The sequence below is a fragment of the Anomaloglossus baeobatrachus genome, chromosome 3 (assembly GCF_048569485.1).
Source record: "Anomaloglossus baeobatrachus isolate aAnoBae1 chromosome 3, aAnoBae1.hap1, whole genome shotgun sequence".
NCBI lineage: Eukaryota > Metazoa > Chordata > Amphibia > Anura > Aromobatidae > Anomaloglossus > Anomaloglossus baeobatrachus.
This window is the reverse complement of record NC_134355.1, coordinates 363,890,594-363,912,567: the sequence shown is the minus strand read 5'-3', so window position 1 is coordinate 363,912,567 and position 21,974 is coordinate 363,890,594.

The following is a 21,974-nucleotide window of genomic DNA, read 5'->3' as shown; positions in this document are numbered from 1 at the left end:
GATTTTGGCTGAACCAACTTTTTTACAGAGAGCAGAATACCTCATTGCAGACAGATTGTCTCCAGGTTTGCCCCCGAACAATGCCACCATCGCTTTACACCCAGCGTCTTCAATCTCAGCTATGTTTTTTTTATGTGTGGAAAACATTTTAGCACAGCTATTTAAGACAGAGTCTCCCTTCAAAACCTTGTGTAGACCGAGCTTTTTTCCGTTTCCAAAAACCGCGGAAGTGGTATCGCAATCCGTGAATGCATGCAGGAACAGAAGACTGCTGCAGACATGGTTTCCCAGGAACCTTAATGTCGTATACTGTTGCAGGACTCCCTTTATCCGAGTAGAAATAAAGCTGAAACGAGATTGATAAAAGACTGTTTGTTCTCCACATTCGAAAGGAAGGGCTCCTTTCTCCCAACAAATTTCGTTCCTTCAGCAATGTTCACTATGTTACTTGTTCGATTTTTGCGCCATCGCTGATGGGTAATGTCCTTAGTGTTTTGTCCTCCAATGTAACCATCAAATACTATCGTAGCCTTACCATAGTGCTTTACTGTGAAAGATGCATAGTCTTCAGCGATTGAACAATATGTCTTTCCTTCTTACCACTTCAGTCTATGGAGAAGAGAACCTCCATCAAGAACATAATGTTCCACTTCTGGTACATCCTTGAGTACTGCGTCATCTGAACTCTGTTCTTTTATAGAAGCCATCAGTTGTGCTTTGTTTGGTTTGCGTAAGAGATGTTTTGCCTCAAAGAGGGATGGGGGGTATGGTGAAAGTTCATAGGCCATCACCTCATCAAGGGGAAAGATCAGCAGTTTGAGACACCACAAGAAACCTTTGGAACAAAAGAGTGGGGTCTATTGTTTTGTCCTTAGCAATGTCAATTGCCTCACTGGATGCCAGGGTCTTGGCTTTCATTGACCGCTTGTACATAACTGAAAACAGTGATTGACCCTCCATTGTTGCCACTATTTTTCTGCCAATGGTGAACAGGTTGACATTCACATCCTTATTTGCATTGACACCGGTGATAATGTTGCGAAGAGACAGTTCATCAGAGAAAGGTGAAAAGGTCTTGAGTTTATCTGCAATTTTCTCCAGGTCTTCACGATCTCTTCTCGTCCTTGACGTTCTCGCCTCCTTGTGGTGTTCACTGGTGACAAAGCTCTGGCGAGTGAAACCCTGCATTGAATCACTGTAGCAAGAGGACACTGGCACAGACAGAGTCCACAAGGCCCTCTGATGTTCGGACATTCCACTTCCTCTGGTGAGTCCTCCTGCAGTTTTTAGGGAGCGCATCAGAGCTTGCTCGATAACTAGGTCGCAACCCAGGCCTGCCCAGTACTGATCAGTACGCCTTACAACATGCAAGCCATTCATAAATCATTAAATAATAAATATAATAATAGTAGTAATTGTAAAAGAAATATGATAGACACTGAGAGGCAAGTCGCCTTTAACATTTTACAACTTTGGCGGCCATATTCTTTGACGTCACATTTGGACCCTTTGTGGTAACCCTATCTTGGTAAACTTTTAGTATGTTTTTCACTACATGTAATACTACCAAAAAAAAACAATAAAACGCTTTCTTGGAATTTGTTCAGGGTAAAGGATTTTTTTTTCGTATTTTGACTGGACTATAGGCATACATTAGGCTGCTAATGCACCACTCCAGTGTTTTGGGGGGTTTAATTTTAGAAGCTGAAATGGTGCTTTAAATGTAAGCTCCATGGTCCCCAGTATTATACTCACCTGTCCTCGTATTCATCATTTTTAAGCACTGCTCCAGTCCAACAGCGACATCTTGTGCCCATAACGTCTGACAGTGCTCAATGTAACCATGAGAGCCAGAACGAAGTCAGGACGAGGCTCTCAGAATTGTAGTGATTTGAGACTTTTGGCGCGTTCCATGAAACACTAGATAATGCAGCAGCTCACAAATCAACAAATATGGATAGGAGCAACACTAGAAATAGATGAAGATAGAAGTAGGTGAGAATAATAGTGGGGACAGGGGAGTTACATTTAATACAACACTCTAGCACTGAAAAAAGAAAAAATCTATTGTTTGTGTAGTATGCATGTTCTAAAGTAAGCAAATTGTCTATCCAGTGTGGAAGAGGACTTGAAATTGAGGGCCACCTACTGGAAGTATTAATTGGTTCATTACAGTGAAAAAGGGAATCTGAGGCCCAAAAATGATTTACTATATTTTTGAGAAATTTTGTTACTCATATTGCTAACACATTGAGCCGTCTGAAAATGTGCAGTTGGCAACCCCAAATCACATAACCAGTCAGCCATCTTGGACTTTGTGAGCACATGTGTATGGGTGCTTGGAAGTGAACAAATTTGCTCTATTTTTAGATGCCATCAGTACAAAAAGTGAAATGCATGAAAGTACAAAAGTAGATACATCGTCTTAACTTTAGTGTGCTTATAATCTACAAAAACACTGTGTTTAGAGAAGTTGGTAAATATCAAAACTGCCTTTTGCTTTTTTACGTCCGTTACAATTTCTGTGAACTTTTTAATATTCCAACTGCACAGTCTGAGGTCTAGGAAACACAGTCACAGAAGTTCTAATTATCTGCTTTCCGTACATATTCATCTTTGTGATTTTTATTAACCTTAAGCAGTGCCACAGAAAGGAACGCAATATAATAATGTAACGTACGTAACATAACAATCATTGTGTTCTTCACGAGCAGAAATGTTTAACATTTACCATGTTTGCAGTACTGGTGTTTCATCGAGTCATTTTTCATGCTTATGCAGAAAAAGTTTCCCTAGTACATAATCTTCACATGTGTTCAGATGGGGCAGCAAGCCAGTTTAATAATAAATACACCTTGCTAGTGGTTCAAGATCCACAAATCTTTCTTTCCACAAATTAAGAATGTCACATGGACATTTTTTGGTACTTCCCATGGTAAGGGTCCAGTTGACAATGCAGGTAGGATTATCAAGAGAGCCGTTTAGAGGCGCATTCTGCAAAGAAGAGTAGTAGTAAACTCACCAATGGTGTTTTATAATGTTGCTTGTTCCACATCCGACACAATTTCTGTGGTTTACGTGCCCAAAAAAACTGTGGACAAAGAAAAAAAAATCAGGGAAGACATGTGGACACGCAGAAATGTTCCTGCCATACCATAACTCCATGAAAAGCACTACTTTAGCATGCGTTTTGAATTTAACCAGCGTTTTATCAAAATGCCATAAAAAAAAGACGTCTGGAAGTTCCGTAGAGACATCAGTTTCTGATGCAAAAGAGAAGAAATTAATGGATTGGCCACACACAAAGGTTGAAAATGTGGTACCCTGCAACAGATGTCATCCGCAAGGTAGACCTGCCAGTGCCTGCTAAAAATAGAGGTGTGTTTTAGAGATGAGCGAACCTTTCAAAGTTCGGTTCACCGAGCCTTACCGAACAAACTCTATGTTCACCGAACATAGCCATTGATCAAACTGGGCCTGGATAATGGTCTACAATGGCTGTGTGACTGCATTCTCCAATATATATTAATTTAAGTACTGCCTGATTGCGTTGACTTACACATAGGATGTGGGCTGGCATTTTAATTTTAAAAATCAAGAGATACATGAGTGACAGTGCTCCCAGAACCCTGGCAATACAGACAAAAAACAATTTGGAGACCCATCTTGGCATTTTGGAGTCTTGAGATTAAATACCTTTCAGGCAGAAAGCAAGACAGTTACATCAATTCCTCCCCCCTTTTCTCATGTGTTTGCATACCAGGGAAGTATGGTACATGCAACACACGGGATGTGGACTGGCATTTTAATTTTAAAAATCAAGCAGACAGCAACCGTGCCTTCTACAGCAGATTGGACAGATCCAAATCTCTACAAAGATTTTTCAGTTCACTTTGTGTTATAAGTAGTGATGGGCGAACACGGACTTTTAAAGTCTGGATCTGCGTGGATTCAAAAGTATCTGGGTGCCTGATCCAGGCCCTGAGTTCTCAGGGAGCTCTGGCTAATTATTTGGATCTGAAAACTTGGGAAATAAAAAACAAATAAAGGAAAAATAAAAATTAAGCAAGCGCTTCATGCTTACCGAGTCTCTGATGCTGATGTAACTGCTTTCAAGCAACTCATTGTTCTTCCAGGGCCTTTGATTCACCTTAATGCATATTCAGTGCTTCCCCCACCCACCGGCAGTCCTGGAGGCTGTGATTGGTTGCAGTTAAACAGTGCCCCCAGTCTGTGTGACAGCGTCTCTGGCTGCTTGCAATCACAGACCCTGTTTGCGGGTCACTGTAGATTGGAGTAAAAATAAATAAATAAAAATTGTTATAGAGTCCCCCCATATTATAATACCCACCACAGATAAAGCATACGGCTACAGGCTGAAGCCCCAGCCGTGCACTTATCTTGGCTGTGCATAACATAAGAGGAAATGCATGCAGCTTTTTTTGTTAATTAAATAAGTCATTTTTAAAAATGGCATGCAACAATGACAGTAACTCACTAAAGGATGTGGTCAAAGTGCTGCCCATTGTGTTAAATTGTCAACGCAATTCTCTTCTCCCACTCTTGACACACCGAGAGCAATACCACAGATCCAGGATCAAGGATGTGGGGCACCTGAAACAACGGACACAGGAGGCCTGTGGTAGTATTTCTTCTGCGCTATTGCTCTCAGTGTGGGTTACTGTCGTTGTTCCATGTCACAAACATGTCAATAACTCAATAATGAATAAAGCTACGATAAAAATGAGCACACCATTGTTTTTCTTGTGCAATTCCCTATGTGTTTGATGTGTCACATGACCCCATTGCTATTGAAAAAATTAAAGTTGGCGTCATCTGGCCTCAAATGTTTGGCCCTTCCAATGTACTAATATGCCATAAACGGTAAGGTAATTTTATCTGAGTGTATCCATACTTATGACCCACCCTGTAGTGTCAGAATGAGCACGGGAGAACAAATTTTTACCCCATCCAGATTGTCTACAACTGATATACCATCTGAATTGAAACATTTATTTTGAGAAATTATTATCCCAAAGATTGTGTCTTGTGTGGCACGACTACATTGCAAAAGTATCTTGACACCAATATGATCCCACGAGCGTTAACAAGAAAATTCCTAACACGTCCTTTGATGATGAGTTCATCACGCAATGTAATTCTATATTATCATCTTGTTTGGAATTAATAATACAGCTGATCATCAGACATGAAACCATTAAATTGAAAGAATTAGAGAAAAACACTCAGCCTTTACAAGAAAGATTAAATTTGTTTTTGGATAATGCTGAATTTAAAAAAAATTGAATGATAAATTATCTCATAACCTTAATAAATTCTATAATGTTGATAAAGAGGAAATTTGATAGGAATACACAGGACTATGCTAAAAATTCTGTATACACATGGTAGAGGAATTTTTTGAGACAATCCCATAATCCTAAATTTTTATAGTAAAGGACACTAATAAACTATCTAAGTGGAATGGAGGAGGAATGTCAGCTTTAGTTAGTCTGATGCTGAAATAACTGAACAAGTGACTGATTTTTCCAGTATTGAAACATCAGATTTTGATTTGACTCCTCAACGAAAGAATACATTTTTTGAAAAAAAAAAACATTCCAAAAACTAATCCAAACGCCGTGGTGGGAGAAAACATAAAAAGAGAGGACACTTACAAAACTTACTATATTAGGAATTGCAAGTAACTAGGCCACGAGATTCTGTTATTTCGGTCATGAATTTATCAGCAACGATTCTTTGTCATGATCAAATCAAAGTATTTGAGAAAGGATTAAGTTTTGCACCTACTGGACATGTGGATTTATTTAATATTAGCTGTCTCTCTCACAGTCTCTGTCTGTGTGTCGCTGTCTGTCTGTTTCTCTGTCTGTATCTCTCCTTGTTTGTCTGTGTCTATGTCTCTGTCTGTCTGTTTCTATCTCTCTGTCTGTATTTGTATCAGTCTGTCTCCATCTCTGTGTCTGTCTGTCTCTCTCTATCTCTGTCTGTCTCTATGTGTGTGTCTGTCTGTCTCTCTCTTTCCCCGTCTGTCTCTTTCCTCAGCTGTTTTTGTCTGTCTGTTTCCCGTCTGTCTCTTTCCCCGTCTATCTCTTTCCAGGTCTGTCTCTTTCCAGGTCTGTCTCTTTGCCCTGCTGTCTCTTTGCCCGGCTATCTCTTTGCCAGGCTGTCTCTTTTCCCAGCTGTCTCTTTCCAGGGCTGTCTCTTTGCCCATCTGTCTCTTTGCCTGGCTGTCTCTTTCCAGGGCTGTCTCTTTCCCCATCTGTCTCTTTCCGGGGCTGTCTCTTTTCAGGGCTGTCTCTTTTCAGGGCTGTCTCTTTGCCCAACTGTCTCTTTGCCCGGCTGTCTCTTTGCCCGGCTGTCTCTTTCCAAGTTTGTCTCTTTCCCAGTCTGTCTCTTTCCAGGTCTGTCGCTTTGCCCGTCTGTCTCTTTTCCCATCTGTCTCTATCTGCCTCTTTCCACATCTGTCCCTGTCTGTGTCTCTGTCTGTCTGTCTCTGTCTTTTTCTGTCTCTCTCTATCCGACTCCCCACTGACATCTTATTACCTCACACATAAGCTACTCACAACTACCAGTTGCTATTAATAGCCTGTAGCTCCCACCTCCATTTAGTTTAATGGAGGCGGGTTTTTGGAGAGTAACTGTAAAGCGCCGGGGTAAATTTTCCTGTCAAAACATAGTCTATGACGTTCCCTAAGTCACATGAGGCATCTGTGTAAAATTTCGTGATTGTAAATGCGACGGTGCAGATTCCTTTAGCGGGCACACATACATACACACATACATACACTCAACTTTATATATTAGACCATAAAGGATGTTAAATTTTTGAGACAACTAACGATCAAAAGGCATTTTTTACAACAGACTGAGAACATTGGTTCTCATTCAATTGATAATAACCTATTGGGAAATATTCTGTTTATTTGTGCTTCTAAGTTGGATAACATTGTTCTCTTTACGGAACAATGGGCATGTGTCTTACTTGATCTATTACAACTTGTATCAACCACGGATTCTCATGCAGTTTTGAATATTACTGACTTTCATCAATGATAGATCCCTAACCCGACCTTCTACCCAATCTTCCCAGTCTTGGGCTAAGAGCCTGAATTTCTATCAATGTGCTGTTGAGAGAGATCTTAAAAACTGTTTATTAAATTAAGACAGTTTTGTTGACAACAGTAACCTTACATCTACTGAATTTAAAACCCTTAAGAGTTTGGAGCGCAACATTATTGTACGGTTTTCAAGTAAGGATGGTTCTGTTGTAGTTTTAGACAGGATGTTATATGAGAGGGAAACTACTGCTATGCTATTGGATTCCATAACATATAGAAAATTGTCTGGGGATCCCACCCTAGTATTTAAGACTGAATTGTTTGAATGGCTACAGGAATGTTACGGGTCGTTGGTGAGGCTCTTGCGGCTGAGGCTAAGTCCTGTAATGGGGCTTCTGAGCATGTGCGAGCTTGCAAGCAGGCTTTTTGTTCTAAGTCACCTTTTGCCCCTTCTGAACATGCTCACCACGTGGTGATCATCGATTGGTTGTGAACTGGGATCACATGACTATGAAATGTCAGCTTCTGATTGGCCGCGAGTGACATCGTCGCTGATGCATGATCACATGACGATGACATGCTGTCTAGTGATTGGCCGCGGGTGACGTCATCGCTGACATGGGCTCACATGACCATGACATGTTGGCTGCTGATTGGCCGCAGGTGACGTCAATCTTGACGAACTTGTTGATGATTGGTGGATTAAGCTCGGAGCTCCTCCATCTTGTGGGAGGTGCTTCATCTATAGAAGATCTGTGCAGCATGCTGTTCGGCGCTCAGTCGTTCTTTGTGCATGCATGGGGTAGACGCCTCATGTGTGATGTCCAATACTATACGCTTCCTTGCATTTTAGTGGAATGGGTTGGATAGGGTCTCAATACCACCTAGTATTATACCACAGCCCGCTTCCATCTACCTTAGAGGAGCAGGGTTAGGCAGGGCCATCACTCACTGCTCTCAGTGTCTCTCTAATTCGTCTGTGCGGTTAGCATAGAGAGCACACTAACTCCCTCTGTGTGGTTAGCAGAGTGTAGCAGGAGTGCAGGCAGGGACTATCACTAAACCTCAGCAGTATGGATAGTACTGTTTGCACACACATCAGTGTGAAGTAACACTGGTATTGCTTAGTGGACTGCGGTTGGGGCTACCATCCGCTTATATTTTGTAGTTACTATAATTGGGTAAGAGCTACAAGTCCACTCTCCATATTGTTCGCAGTCACACACCTGCTGCACTATTAGTTACATTTCCTCTGTGAGGTAACAGAGGAGTTGGTTGGTGGACAGCGGTTGGGGCTTCCATCTACCTTAGAGGAGCAGGGTTAGGCAGGGCCATCACTCACTGCTCTCAGTGTCTCTCTAATTCGTCTGTGCGGTTAGCATAGAGAGCACACTCACTCCCTCTGTGTGGTTAGCAGAGTGTAGCAGGAGTGCAGGTAGGGACTATCACTAAACCTCAGCAGTACGGATAGTACTGTTTGCACACACATCAGTGTGAAGTAACACTGGTATTACTTAGTGGACTGCGGTTGGGGCTACCATCCGCTTATATTTTGTAGTTCCTGTAATTAGGTAGGAGCTACAAGTCCACTCTCCATATTGTTCGCAGTCACACACCTGCTGCACTATTAGTTACATTTCCTCTGTGAGGTAACAGAGGAGTTGGTTGGTGGACAGCGGTTGGGGCACCATCCGCATATGCTTTGTAGTTCTTGTAATTGGGCAGGAGCTACAGGTCCACCCTTCTTATCATTTTGGCATTTGCCGTGTCTCTGTGAGTTAACAGTGAACACTGCACTTAGTTTTAGTGTCACTGTGAGGTAACAGTGACTGTACCACTTTTGTGGTACAGTATCCCTTACCTTGCCTTTGCCAGTAGCAGATTATTCTGCACGGTGGGGCCTGACTTCTAGATAGCCTACCTTTTCCCTACCAATTGGCAGTCCTATAACAAGGAAGCTATTTTGTGTAGATCTATGTCCTAGAAAAACACTGAGTATATTTATGTGGATGATCCAGTAATTCCTGTTTTCCATTGGTTACTAAAAGTGCATAAGGGGATTTCCTCCCCGCCCTTGTTCCCTATATTATAAGGCATTGGATTAATGCTCGAACATTTATCATCCTGGGTTGATAGTTACACCCAGTCATATCAAAGACACACAAAATGTTCTATGTACAATTGATGAACTACATTGGCCCCTTGATTATATGTGGGTAACAAGTGATGTCACTTCTTTATATTCTTGCATGCCTCATGACTTAGTACTGAGAGCATTAATGCCTCTTTGAAGAATTTAGCGATTCTACCCAGTGAATTAATTTCAAATATTGCTTCTGCTGTCATTTTTACTAACTCATAACTCTGGGGTTAGCACTGTTGCTTTACAGCGCTGGAGTCCTAGGTTCAAATCCCACCAAGTACAGCATCTGCAAGGCGTTTGTATGTGACACGCCCAGCTCCAGGGTTGGGGGTACTCATTACTGGGCCGGACTAGTCCGGTGATGTCGCAGCGGCGTGGCCCGGTTCCATGACCCTGGCAGTGTGTTTCAATAATAAAGGGATGATGATTATGATGATGGGAATTATAGTTAAAAGTAAAGGTTTGTGACACCACCTGTGGTACTTCGGCTATGTGGGCTGCCACTGCGCTGTGTATTCCCCGGGGCAGATGATGATGGCGAAGTTGATGTGATAATGCTCCCCACAGGTGGAGCAGGACTCCGGGGCAACCGTTGGAGAGTCTATTTTTTGGTAACTGGTGGGCTTCAGGGTGCAAGGCCAGGAATGTGGACAATAACGGACAAGGACTGCAGTTTTGTTACCTTTTACCTTACTTGGTTACCTGTGAGGAAGTCCTGGGAGACTGGTACAGGTGGTGATGATGGTGGTCCGAATAGCTTGGAAGCAGTAGGGGAAGCCTCCCTGGCCAGGTGGGTGTTAGGCCTATCTGCTACGCTCTTTCCTGGTTTTCAGGACCCACGCTGCATTAGCTAGGCTGAGGCCTCTCCTCTGTCACTTGCGGTAATTCTCTCACCTGTATGGCAGGCTGCGCGGGCTGTCGCAGGTACCGCTTTGCTGACAGCGGCTCCTGGTCCCTAATCTGCAGCTTTGCCTTCAGGTGGTCTTTGGGGGCCAGGAAACTTGTAATCCTCATGCCCACCAGATTTAGATACAGTGGCTCGATTACCCGAGCAGCCACGTACTCCGGTATCTGGTTTCTAGCATGCCCTACTGGGGTGAGAAACCTTAGCTCCACTCCACAGAGTCTTCCTCCTTTTTGCCTCTTTATCAGACTCCGTTTCCCTAGACCGAGTTTCTCTCAGCTCCCCCGACCTCAGGAAAAAACGGTCCTCAAACCCCTGGCTCGAACTTCTCTCTCTCCAATGGTCAACTCCTAACTGTCACTTCTCTAACTCATCACTCAGGTCAGAGCTTCTAGGAAGCTCCCCAGGACACCAGGTTTAGAGCTTCCTCTGCTGGCCCTGAGTAGAAACTGTGTTGAATGTAGGTACTTACTGCCAAGGGACCCATCTTGCTTCCAGGTTTAGTATTCACCCCTCTGTGGAGGCAACACCACTGTGACAACCAGGTCACTGGGGTGCCACATTTGTTCTCCCCGTGTTTGCATTGGGTTTCCTACAGGTTCTCTGGTTTTCTCCCACATACCGAAAACAAACTGACAGAAAATATTGATTGTGAACTCCAATGGGGACACTGTTGCTGATGTATGTAAAGTGCCATGGAATTAATGGCTCTATATAAGTAAATAAATATCATTACATTATTATTTTTTGTTTAATGGCATATTATATTTACAGATCCTGGGTTGCCCAATGGGCAGTAAATGCTCACCTGATCTCGCAAATATGTACATGACATCATAGGAACAACAGTATTTATTTTCTGAGTGGAAAATCATTCACAAAATATCTTGTTTGAGCAAGGTGGTATATTGATGATTTGATTTTTATCCTCAATCAAAATATTCCTGTTATCCATTCTTTTTTTCAATATTTAAATTCTAATGACCTTAATTTACAGTTTGTAGCTGAAAAAAAGAGTAACATTACTTAATTTTCTGATATGCTACTTATTGGTGATTATGATTAGCAATCCTTGAGGGTAAAAATAGATTTGTATTTGTAAGCCTAATTCCGGCCATACGGAACTTGACTTCATGCCAAAAACTGTCATCCAAGACATCAAATTAAAAACATGTCAATAAGGGAATTTGTTAGAGTGAGGAAAGCATGTTCATCCAACGATGATTTTGAGTTGAATGTTGGAATATTAGGTCAAAGTTCACACAAAAGGGGTACCCTCACAGTTTTATTACTGGAACCATCATCAAAAGGAATTTAGCATTACTAGAACAAGATCCAAAATTATCTACTATTCTAAGTAAGGGAGTATGTTTTGTTGCTAAAAATTCTAAATCTTTATTGAATATACTATCCCCTAGCCTGTATATCAACTCAGTGGAAGTGAATACAATGTGGTTGGATTTCAAAGGCCACTGTAGATTGTGAAAATACAGTAATAAGTGTCATTCCTTTATTTCTTTCCAAACTAATAAAGTTTTTTGCTTAAAATCATTTATTAATTGTAACAACAATTATCTATTGTATTTAATTACCTGTGATAAGTGCAAACTGCAATATGTCGGGTGCACAACATGCATGTTGAAAATTCATGTGTCTAAACATGACAAATGAGCATTAAAAATCCCATGCCCAACAAAACAGTCTGTCTCAAGTGTATCACAACACTTTCTTGAGACCCATAATGAAGGCGTTACCTATATGAAGGTTTGTGACATCAAGAAGGTTAATTGTCCTGACCGTGGTGTGGATTGGCTTGCAGTGTTACGTGCATGAGAAGCATATTGGATATTGTGTTTGGAAACTAGTTTTTCAAGGGGTCTAAAATCTAAACCAGATTTGTTGTAACAATTTGAATTAAATTTTCTTATTATTGATTTAGCTTGATATTCATTTTGTGTGATATTTTGATTTGATTTTTTGTATTTTTTTTATGTTCCTTACCTATGCAAGGCATCATCATTGCTACACTTGTTTGCAATATACTGAATTAAGGGTCTGTTTCTCATTAATTGATCTTGAATCGCTATTGGCTGTTCTTCTCGTGACTGTTTTATAAGTATTCTTGCATTGTCATTATTTTTATAGCTATTAATAATATCAGTATATGCCTGAAATGCGTAAGCCAAGTTGTTTTGTATATTAACATTTTCCAATAAAGATGCTTTTATAAAGAAGATTTCCTTATCATATCCTCCTATTGTAGAAGCTGGATTTCTCCTCCTCAATTCCTTTCACTATTGTTCACTTGGGAGTCAGCCCAAGACTATGAATGCCATCAGGTATGCTGAGTGCACTGACAGTAAGTGCTGCTCTGTGTTGCTGCCTCTACAAATCTCAGTAGGCAACAAAGCAGATGCTGTCTCTGTGCTGATCGCACAGTTCACAACAAGTAGAGAGGGACAGGGCAACCCCTGAAAGGAGTATCACTGATGATGCTTCATTTCAGGGAGGAGGCAGAGGCTGTGACAGCAGCTTATGCTCCCTGCTCTGATGACACTTTGTTTGAGTATCCCAACAAGCACAGAGATTCTCAAGAGATGCATCATCTGACAGGAAGTAGGGTGGGAAAATCAATAGTAGTTAGATAGTGTAGTCAGGGAAGTATAGGACATTTTTATACAAGTATATTAGTTTAGATTGGTGCAATAAATAGGTAAGAGATTTAGATTTAAATTTCTTCAGCCTTCACAGCACTCTTTTAACACCTTACAAACCTAGGATGTACTGGTATTTCCTAAGTCATCTTCCCACATTTGATGTGGACCCACATGCTGATCCGCCAACATGTGCTCGTAAGAGCTGCAGGTGGATTGGATCTGTCCGCGGCTGTTAACCAGTTAAATCCCATTGTTAATCTCTGGCAGGGGGCTTTAACACCTGCCTCTCCCATTGGCGGTCCCATTACATGATCGAACAGCATCGATGGATTGTCATGACAGCCAAGGGTCAGCTAATGAACCAGCGTTCATAAGAATTGGTGCCAACTCTTCCCCTTCTTAAACGTCCAAAGCATTTTATATTAAACAAGTGTGTGACATCTGTCACTTGACCCTGTGCCTTCTCCAAATTCTTCCCTCCAGGAATGATGCAACCACCAAATAGCAACATTTGCTCGCAGACACTGTAGGGTGTTGAATGTGTGCATATTTTGACTGCCATTCCATTACACCCATTTTCAGACTGGCCCACAGAAAAACAGGAGAATTCTCCAGTGGGCCCCTTTGCAGTGGTATGTCACTTACCCCCCAAACATGATCAGTAGTTATCACAATATACTTGTTTCATTATGTATAGACAAAGGAAATATCTCACTATTACTTTTACACACTACCAGGTATATTATATAGAAGCATAGGTAAATTTGTGAGTTCAATAGTTGCATGTAGTTGATCATCTGGCCTCCAAAGTCAATGTTACTGGTGGGCCCACACCATCCCAGTCTGATACTGCTTATAAGAATCAGGTAGAGATATATAATCACACACAATTCTGATTTGAGTCATGTCCCACAAACTAGTATTGATATTTCCTAGCCAGTTCTGATGTTATGTGCAGTAAAGATAGTGTACTGGCATTTGAGATGTCAATCAAGCCAAAATGGTTTTGGCATTGCATGACTCTTCTTCACTCTCATAGCACCACCTATTTGATTAATTTTCTACAGCATGCAAAAACATTCACTTTATATAGAAAGATTTCGAGCAAGCTATTGCAGGGACAGCCAGAGCTCATGAATTTTAAGGACTACATTGCAGAAGCTCATCATTGAAAGGTCTAGCAGATCTGCAGCAGATAAAACTGAGCAAGAAGCTCAGTGTTACAATCAGGGTTTCTGCACCTATATTATGTTCTCAGACGAAGCAGTATAAACATAGTTACAGATTCTGTTTAAGTTAATATTTAAATATTTTAGTGAGGAAGAAGTAGGAAAATGTCATGTAATTTAAAATATTTAGTTTACAGAATAAGTTTAAGCACTGTAGAAAAAAATATGAAAAAGCTACTCTATAAATATATAAAGTACCTGCCGCTATATAAAAATGCAGCAGATTTGTAATAAACTACAGCAAAGGAAATTACAATATGTATTGCATGGTAGTAATTTCACTCTTCAGTGGAACATAAAACGGAAAAAGAAAGTCTATAAGTTTTATTTATAAACTGCATGCTACAATAGTTATAGCGAATAAAACCAATGTGAAATTTATTTTTCAATAAAATTTTATACAAAATTATTTTGTTTTTCATTTAGTAACATGGAATTTAAATAGCAGACAAAGAAAGTGCTTGTTAACGGGATTCCTGATGTCTGACATTCACTTTTATACTCTATGGTAGAATAAAGAGTAACATAAGGTGGTACACAAGTGATTCTAGCTATGAGATTTGGAGTGGCAGGGATTGTTTATACATCCACACAACTATGGTCTTACTTGTGCATGAGGTCCTTACTTATGTGATCAGATTAAATCTATAAACATACAGTACCAGTCAAGTGTTCGTATTGGAATGTGCAAATTGTATATTCAGACTAAAGGCATACAAATCACAAAGAAACACAAGAAAATAACGAGTACAGAAACACATGTGAAACAAATCAGAACATGTGATAAACCTTATCAAAATAACCACCTTTTTCTCTGATGACAAATTTGCACCCCTTTGGCATTCTCTCAAGCAACTTCATCAGGTAGTCACCAGGAATGGCTTCCAATGAACAGGTATGCTTCATCAAGAGTTAATATGGGAAATCACCAGCCTTTAGAATTTTAAAATTATTCTATGCCAGAATATGTTATAAAAAAGCAACAAAAAAGAGAATAAATATCATTACTTACAGCAAAGATGGAACTGAAGCTGTATGTTACCTAGGCCAAAAACTACTACTCCAGCAGGATACAGCTAAGCCCCCACTAGGTGGAGGCATCACAGGTGCAGGAGGAGCAAATCACACACACACAAACTTCCAAACATGGAGGGGGTGATTGCTGGATGGTAAAACTGCACACTGATAGCTTGCATAGAGCGTTGTTCACACTTGCAGATGCACAGTCACAAACCCGTAGCCTATTAGGCGATGCCCATACTATAAGATCAGGCAGGCTGCCAAGCCGTACTTCTACTGCACATCATACAGGGACAGAAACTCTAATATTCAAGGCCTAACAGAAAGGGGCCTGGCTGTATCCTGTCCAAAAAATATGAGGTTTTTAGTTGGTCTTATGGCCATAAGATGGCAGCCTACAACCCTCGTCACGGGAACCTCATGCTTGTAGGTCCTTAACTATATATAATATAAAAAACCAACAAAAAAAGAGGGTTGCTTTTTTATCTAATATATAAAGCTGAATGTGTATATGTATGTGTTTGTGTGTGTGTGTGTGTGTGTGTGTGTGTGTGTGTATTTATGTATGTATGTATGTATGTCCGGGATTGGCATCTGTACCGTCGCAGCTACAGCCACAAAATTTTGCACACTCACACTTCTGAACCCCGAGAGCGTCATAGGCTATGTTTTGAGGGGAAATTTTAACCCCACGCTTTACAGTTATTCACCAAAAAACCTGCCTCCATTAAAGCGAATGGAGCTGGGAGCCACAGTGCAGCCAGAAGAATGAAGAAGAATGCGCAGCCACACCCTTAAATGGAATGTTGGCATGTCACAATGCAGCCAGGGAAAGAGACAGACACAGACAGGGAAAGAAACAGACATAGACAGGGTAAGAGACAGACACAAAGAGAAAGACACAGACAAAGAGACAGACTGACAGAGAAAGAGACAGACACAGACAAAGAGACAGAGACAGACACAGGGAAACAGACAGACAGGGAAAGAAAGGGAAAGAGACAGACAGGGTAAGAGACAGACAAAGACATGTAAAGAGACAGACAAAGAGACAGACACAGGGAAAGAGACAGAGGGAAAGAGGGAAAGAGAGGGAAAGAGACAGACAGGGAAAGAGACAGACAGGGAAAGTGACAGATAGATAGACAGACAGGGAAAGAGATAGATAGACAGACAGGGAAAGAGATTGAGACAGACGGAGAAAGAGACAGAGACAGTCAGAGACAGACAGGGAAAGACACAGACTGACAAAGAGATAGAGAGAGACAGAGATATATACAGAGGGGGAGACAGACATTATAATTGTAACCCGGGAAAGCCGGGTAGTACAGCTAGTATAATATAAAAAAGCAACAAAAAGAATAATTATCATTACTTACAGCAAAGATGGAACTGCAGCTGTACGTTACCTAGGCCAAAAACTACTACTCCAGCAGGATACAGCTAAGCCCCCACTGGGTGGAGGTATCACAGGTGCAGGAGGAGCAAATCCCACACACACTTCCAAAATATGGAGGGGGCAATTGCTGGATGGTAAAACTGCACACTGATGGCTTGCATAGAGCGCTGTTCACACTTGCAGATACACAGTCACAAACCCGCAGCCTATTAGGCAGAAAGGGGCCTGGCTGTATCCTGTCCAAAAAAATATGAGGTTTTTAGTTGGTGTTATCGCCATAAGATGGCAGCCTACAACCCTCATCACGGGAACCTCATGCTTGTAGGTCCCTACACTATATATAATATAAAAAAGCAACAAAAAAGAGGGTTGCTTTTTTATCTAATATATAAAGCTGAATGTGTGTATGTATGTGTGTGTGTGTGTGTGTGTGTGTGTGTGTGTATGTATGTATGTCCGGGATTGGCATCTGTACCGTCGCAGCTACAGCCACAAAATTTTGCACACTCACACTTCTGGACCCCAAGAGCGTCATTGGCTATGTTTTGAGGGGAAATTTTAACCCCGCGCTTTACAGTTATTCACCAAAAAACCTGCCTCCATTAAAGCGAATGGAGCTGGGAGCCACAGTGCAGCCAGAACTTCAGAAGAATGCGCAGCCACACCCTTAAATGGAATGTTGGCGTGTCACAATGCAGCCAGGGAAAGAGACAGACACAGACAGGGAAAGAGGCAGACACAGACAGGGTAAGAAACAGACATAGACAGAGTAAGAGACAGACACAAAAAGACAGACACAGACAAAGAGACAGACTTACAGGGAAAGAGACAGACAGGGAAAGAGAGAGACAGGTTAACAGACAGACACAGACAGGTAAAGAGACAGACACAGACAAAGAGACAGAGACAGACACAGGGAAACAGACAGGGAAAGAGAGGGAAAGAGACAGACAGGGTAAGAGACTGACAAAGACAGGTAAAGAGACAGACAAAGAGACAGACACAGGGAAAGAGACAGACAGGGAAAGAGAGGGAAAGAGACAGACAGGGAAAGTGACAGAGACAGACAGGGAAAAAGAGATAGAAAGACAGAAAAAAAGATTGAGACAGACAAAGAAAGAGACAGAGACAGACAGGGAAAGAGACAGACAGACAAAGAGATAGAGAGAGAGACAGAGAGAGATATACAGAGGGGGAGACAGACAAAGAATGGGAGAGAAACAAAGAGACAGTTACTATCCTGGGCAGCGCCGGGTGCTGGACCCCGAGAGCATCATAGGCTATGTTGTGAGGCGAAATTTTAACCCCGCGTGTTCCAATTTACCAATCAATTTTGCCCATATCTACATAAAGGGGAAAAAGTGAAACGAAAAGTGTATCCGCACTGTCGCATTTACAATCACAAAATTTTGCACAGACACCTCATGTGACCCAGGGAACTTCGTAGACTATGTTTTGACAGGAAAATTTAACCCCGCGCTTTACAGTTACTCTCCAAAAAACATGCCTCCATTAAAGTAAATGGAGCCTGGAACTACAGGTTATTAGTAGGAGCTGTCATTGGTTGCTATAGGAAGAAAAGACATTCATACTATATGAAGCTTATATGTGAGGTAATAAGATGTCGGTGGGGAGACAGATAGAGAGAGACAGAGAGAGACAGACAGAGAGACAGACAGAGACAAACGGTGAAAGAGACAGACAGAGAAAGACCTGGAAAGAGACAGACCTGGAAAGAGACAGACCTAGAAAGAGACAGACCTGGAAAGAGGCAGACGGAGCACATTACTTTGCCAATTTAGTTAAATCTGTGTGGAATATCTGTGGTGTTGAATTATATGTTCTGAAATGCTTCTATTAGCTTAGTTTTTGCCTTTTAATAATTACATTTCTATCTATTTGTTTTGTGGTTTTTGTGTGCAGAATAAATTTTTGTTAATACATTCTATTTGTTAACAGCAGTTATTAACCCGGGCGAAGCCGGGTAGTACAGCTAGTATTATATATAGTGTTATATACAGTATATATATGCTCTTTTTTGTTGCTTTTTATATTATAGATAGTGTAGGGACCTACAAGCATGAGGTTTCCGTGACGAGGGTTATAGACTTCCGTCTTATGGACATGTTAGCTTGTAGGTTTAACTTGATGAACACGTGCCTGCCTTCAGCTTTAGAAACTGTGAAATTATAACAGTTCATCATTAAGCATTAAAGGGGTGGTTTACTATTCTACAATAGTGGCCACATCCCTGTAAATCTGCTAGGGAAGATTTTTTTCTAAATACCTTGTTCAGCCAATTCTGCCTCTAAGCAGCACTAGTGCGGTCCGCTCATCCCCATTAATTGACCCCCCACTCCCCATCCCCACCGGGCTCCCTGACCTCTGAGATCTGGTGATGTCAAGTCAACTTCCAGTTGACCCAACATCACCAAGGCGAGCCCCAGTCTTCCTGAGTGACTGGGCTGTGAACGGAGTTTCACTGCTTAGCACAGCCCAGCATGTCATGCACTCTCTCCTTCGCTGCAGAGCGCTGCAAGCAGGAGTTATGCTGGGCTGGGACGAGCGGTGAAACACCACCTACAGCCCAATCAAACTGGGTCTGGCCTCAGTGATGTTGGGTCAACTGGATCTCAGAGGTTACGGAGCCCGGGGGGGGGTCATTTCATGGGGATGAACAGACCACAATAGCTCCGCTCAGAGGCAGAATTGACTAGACAAGGTATTTAGAAAAAGGCTTCCCTATTAGTTTTACAGAGATGTGGCAACTAATGCAAAGCACTGAACCACCTTTTTAATATAAGACATGAAGGTCGGTCTCTCCAGAATAGTGAGAGAACCTAGAAGGTATCTAAACGTGAAGTCATGAAAACCTTCAATCACTATGATACAACTGGCTCTCCTGATCTTCAAAATAAAGGAACACCAAGAATTACCTCTGTAGCAAAGGATAACTTCTTCATAGTTATCAGTCTCAGAAATTGCTAATTAATAGCACCTCAAACAAGAATCTTCATAAAAGATGGACAGGTATCAAGTAGCAGGCACATCTCAACATCATCTGTCCAGACAAGATTGCAAGAGGTAGGCCTTTAAGGGTAGAATTGCTGAAAAGAACTACTAAGGAGTAGGACTGCTAAAAGTATGAAGAGATTTATTTGAGCTAAGCAATACTAGGACTGAACATTAGATCAGTGGAAATCGTTTCTATGGTCTGATAGCCAAAATTTTGTATTGTTGGTACCAACCATCATGTATTTTCAGAGTGAAGGCAAAGCAGCTAACAAGTACACGGCACCTCTGGGAACAACTGACAGACTTTTGGGAAGTCATTCCAGGTGACTACTTGATGAAACTGCTTGAGAAAATGCCAAAAGATGTGTAAAGCTTTCAGCAGCGTAAAAAAGAGGGTTATTTGAGGAATCTAAGATTTAAAACATATTTTGGTTTGTTTTCCATGTGTCTCTTTATGCCTTGTTTCCATATTTTTTATTACTTGGCTTAGTTGCCTTGTTCATTTCAGTTTGAAAAGTAGAGTTAAGGCTGCTTTACACGTTTCAATTAAACGTGCAATCACATTTGCGATCGCACACGCCTCCATCATTTGTGCGGCACGGGCAATTTGTTGCCCGTGTCGCACAATGCTGTAACCCCCGTCACATGTACTTACCTTCCACACGACCTCGCTGTGGGCGGCGAACATCCACTTCCTGAAGGGGGAGGGACGTTCGGCGTCACAGCGACGTCACACAGCAGCCGGCCAATAGAAGCGGAGGGGCGGAGATGAGCGGGACGTAAACATCCCGCCCACCTCCTTACTTCAACATTTCCGGCGGGACGCAGGTAAGCTGTGTTCATCGTTCCCGGGGTGTCACACACAGCGATGTGTGCTGTCTTGGGAACATTGAACAACTGGACATTCAATTTTTTGAAAATGAACGACGTGTATGCGATCAACGTTTTTGTGTACAATCTGAATCGCACGTAGGTGTCACACGCAACTACAACACTAACGATGCCGGATGTGTGTCACTTACGACGTGACCCCGCCAACACATCGTTAGATATATTGTAGCGTGTAAAGCCCGCTTTAAAAGCCGATGTGGTTTATTGCTTGAGTAAGATTTAGGCTAGGTTGAAATAGCTACTTTTCATGGTCCATACATAAACTACAATGCCTAGTCTTACCACTGGACCCAAATTTATAGCTTCATATATGCTTCTATGGACCATGAAGTATGGCTGTCTAAACAGAGTCTTAGACACATTTGTTAATCCCTTGGTGACCTTGGATATACTGGTACGTCCAAGGTTGTGTCCCTGCCTTTGATACAGGCTGGCTCGCCAAGCCTGCATTGTTCCTTGCATATGTCAACTATCAATCACTGACAGTGGGATTTAACTCGTGCTGGCTGGAAGTGCACCATTATCGACTCCCAGCATGCATAGGAAGTCATTATTTCTGCTATACAGAGCAGTGCTTATCCACTGCTTTGTACAGCAGAAGGGATCAGACAATTGCAGTTTCAAGTTAGGGGACTAGTAAATACCATAGAAAGTGAAAAAAAAAAAAAAACTTTTAAAACTATGAAAAAATACTCAAAAGTTCCAATCACTCCCATTTTGCCCCATTCAAAATAAAGCAATAAAAAAAATAGACATACACTATTTGGTATCGATGCAGTCAAAACGTCCTATTAATCAAAATATCTTCAGTGCTGAAGAGGAGAAGTTGGGGTAATGCCGCGCTGTCACCAAGAAGAGGAAAACAACTTGTTGATTTGATATACATGTATTGTTGATTTTTCTTCTTTTTTGGTCCTGAAGAAGGGGTCTTGAGCCCTGAAACGCTTTGACCTAAGGAATAAAACATTTTTATCATCTAATCAACAATTTTTTTCCTCTTCTTGGTGACAGCGCGGCATTAAACCCTACTTCTCCTCTCCAGCACTGAAGATTCCTCCACGTGAGGCTGCGGCAACTGCCATTGTCTTTTATGCTTTCTGGTGGTTGTGACCCTCACAACCTTATTAGGTGAGTGTATACTGTTACACATCGCTATTTTAATATCTGGTCAGACCCTATTATGCTCTTTGTCCTCAGCTTTTAATATTAATCAGAATATAAAATGATTACTGTATCTCCCCAAAAATAAGCTCTACCCCCAAAAAAAAGCCCCAGCAGAAATTTTCGGCCTTTTCGGAGTAAAGCTTAAATATAAGCCCTACCCCATAAATAAGCCCTAGTTGCGGTTCAATAATGAAATGTCCATGCAGCTAAAAACATTAATGAATACAGCAGGACACTTCATGATAGAAAGGAGACACTCCCAAAAGAGAGAAGAAAGAAGAGAGAAGACCCCGTGATCATCCTCACCAGGCCCCGAATGGGAGGACCTGTGGTGAAAAGCATCAAGGATCTGTGGTGCAACGCACAGACAAACACGCACTCACACATACACATCCGGTGATACCGTACTGCTCCGGACACCTGGGATGCAATGGAATGCGAGGACCTGCAGTGGAATGCATGGAGGACCT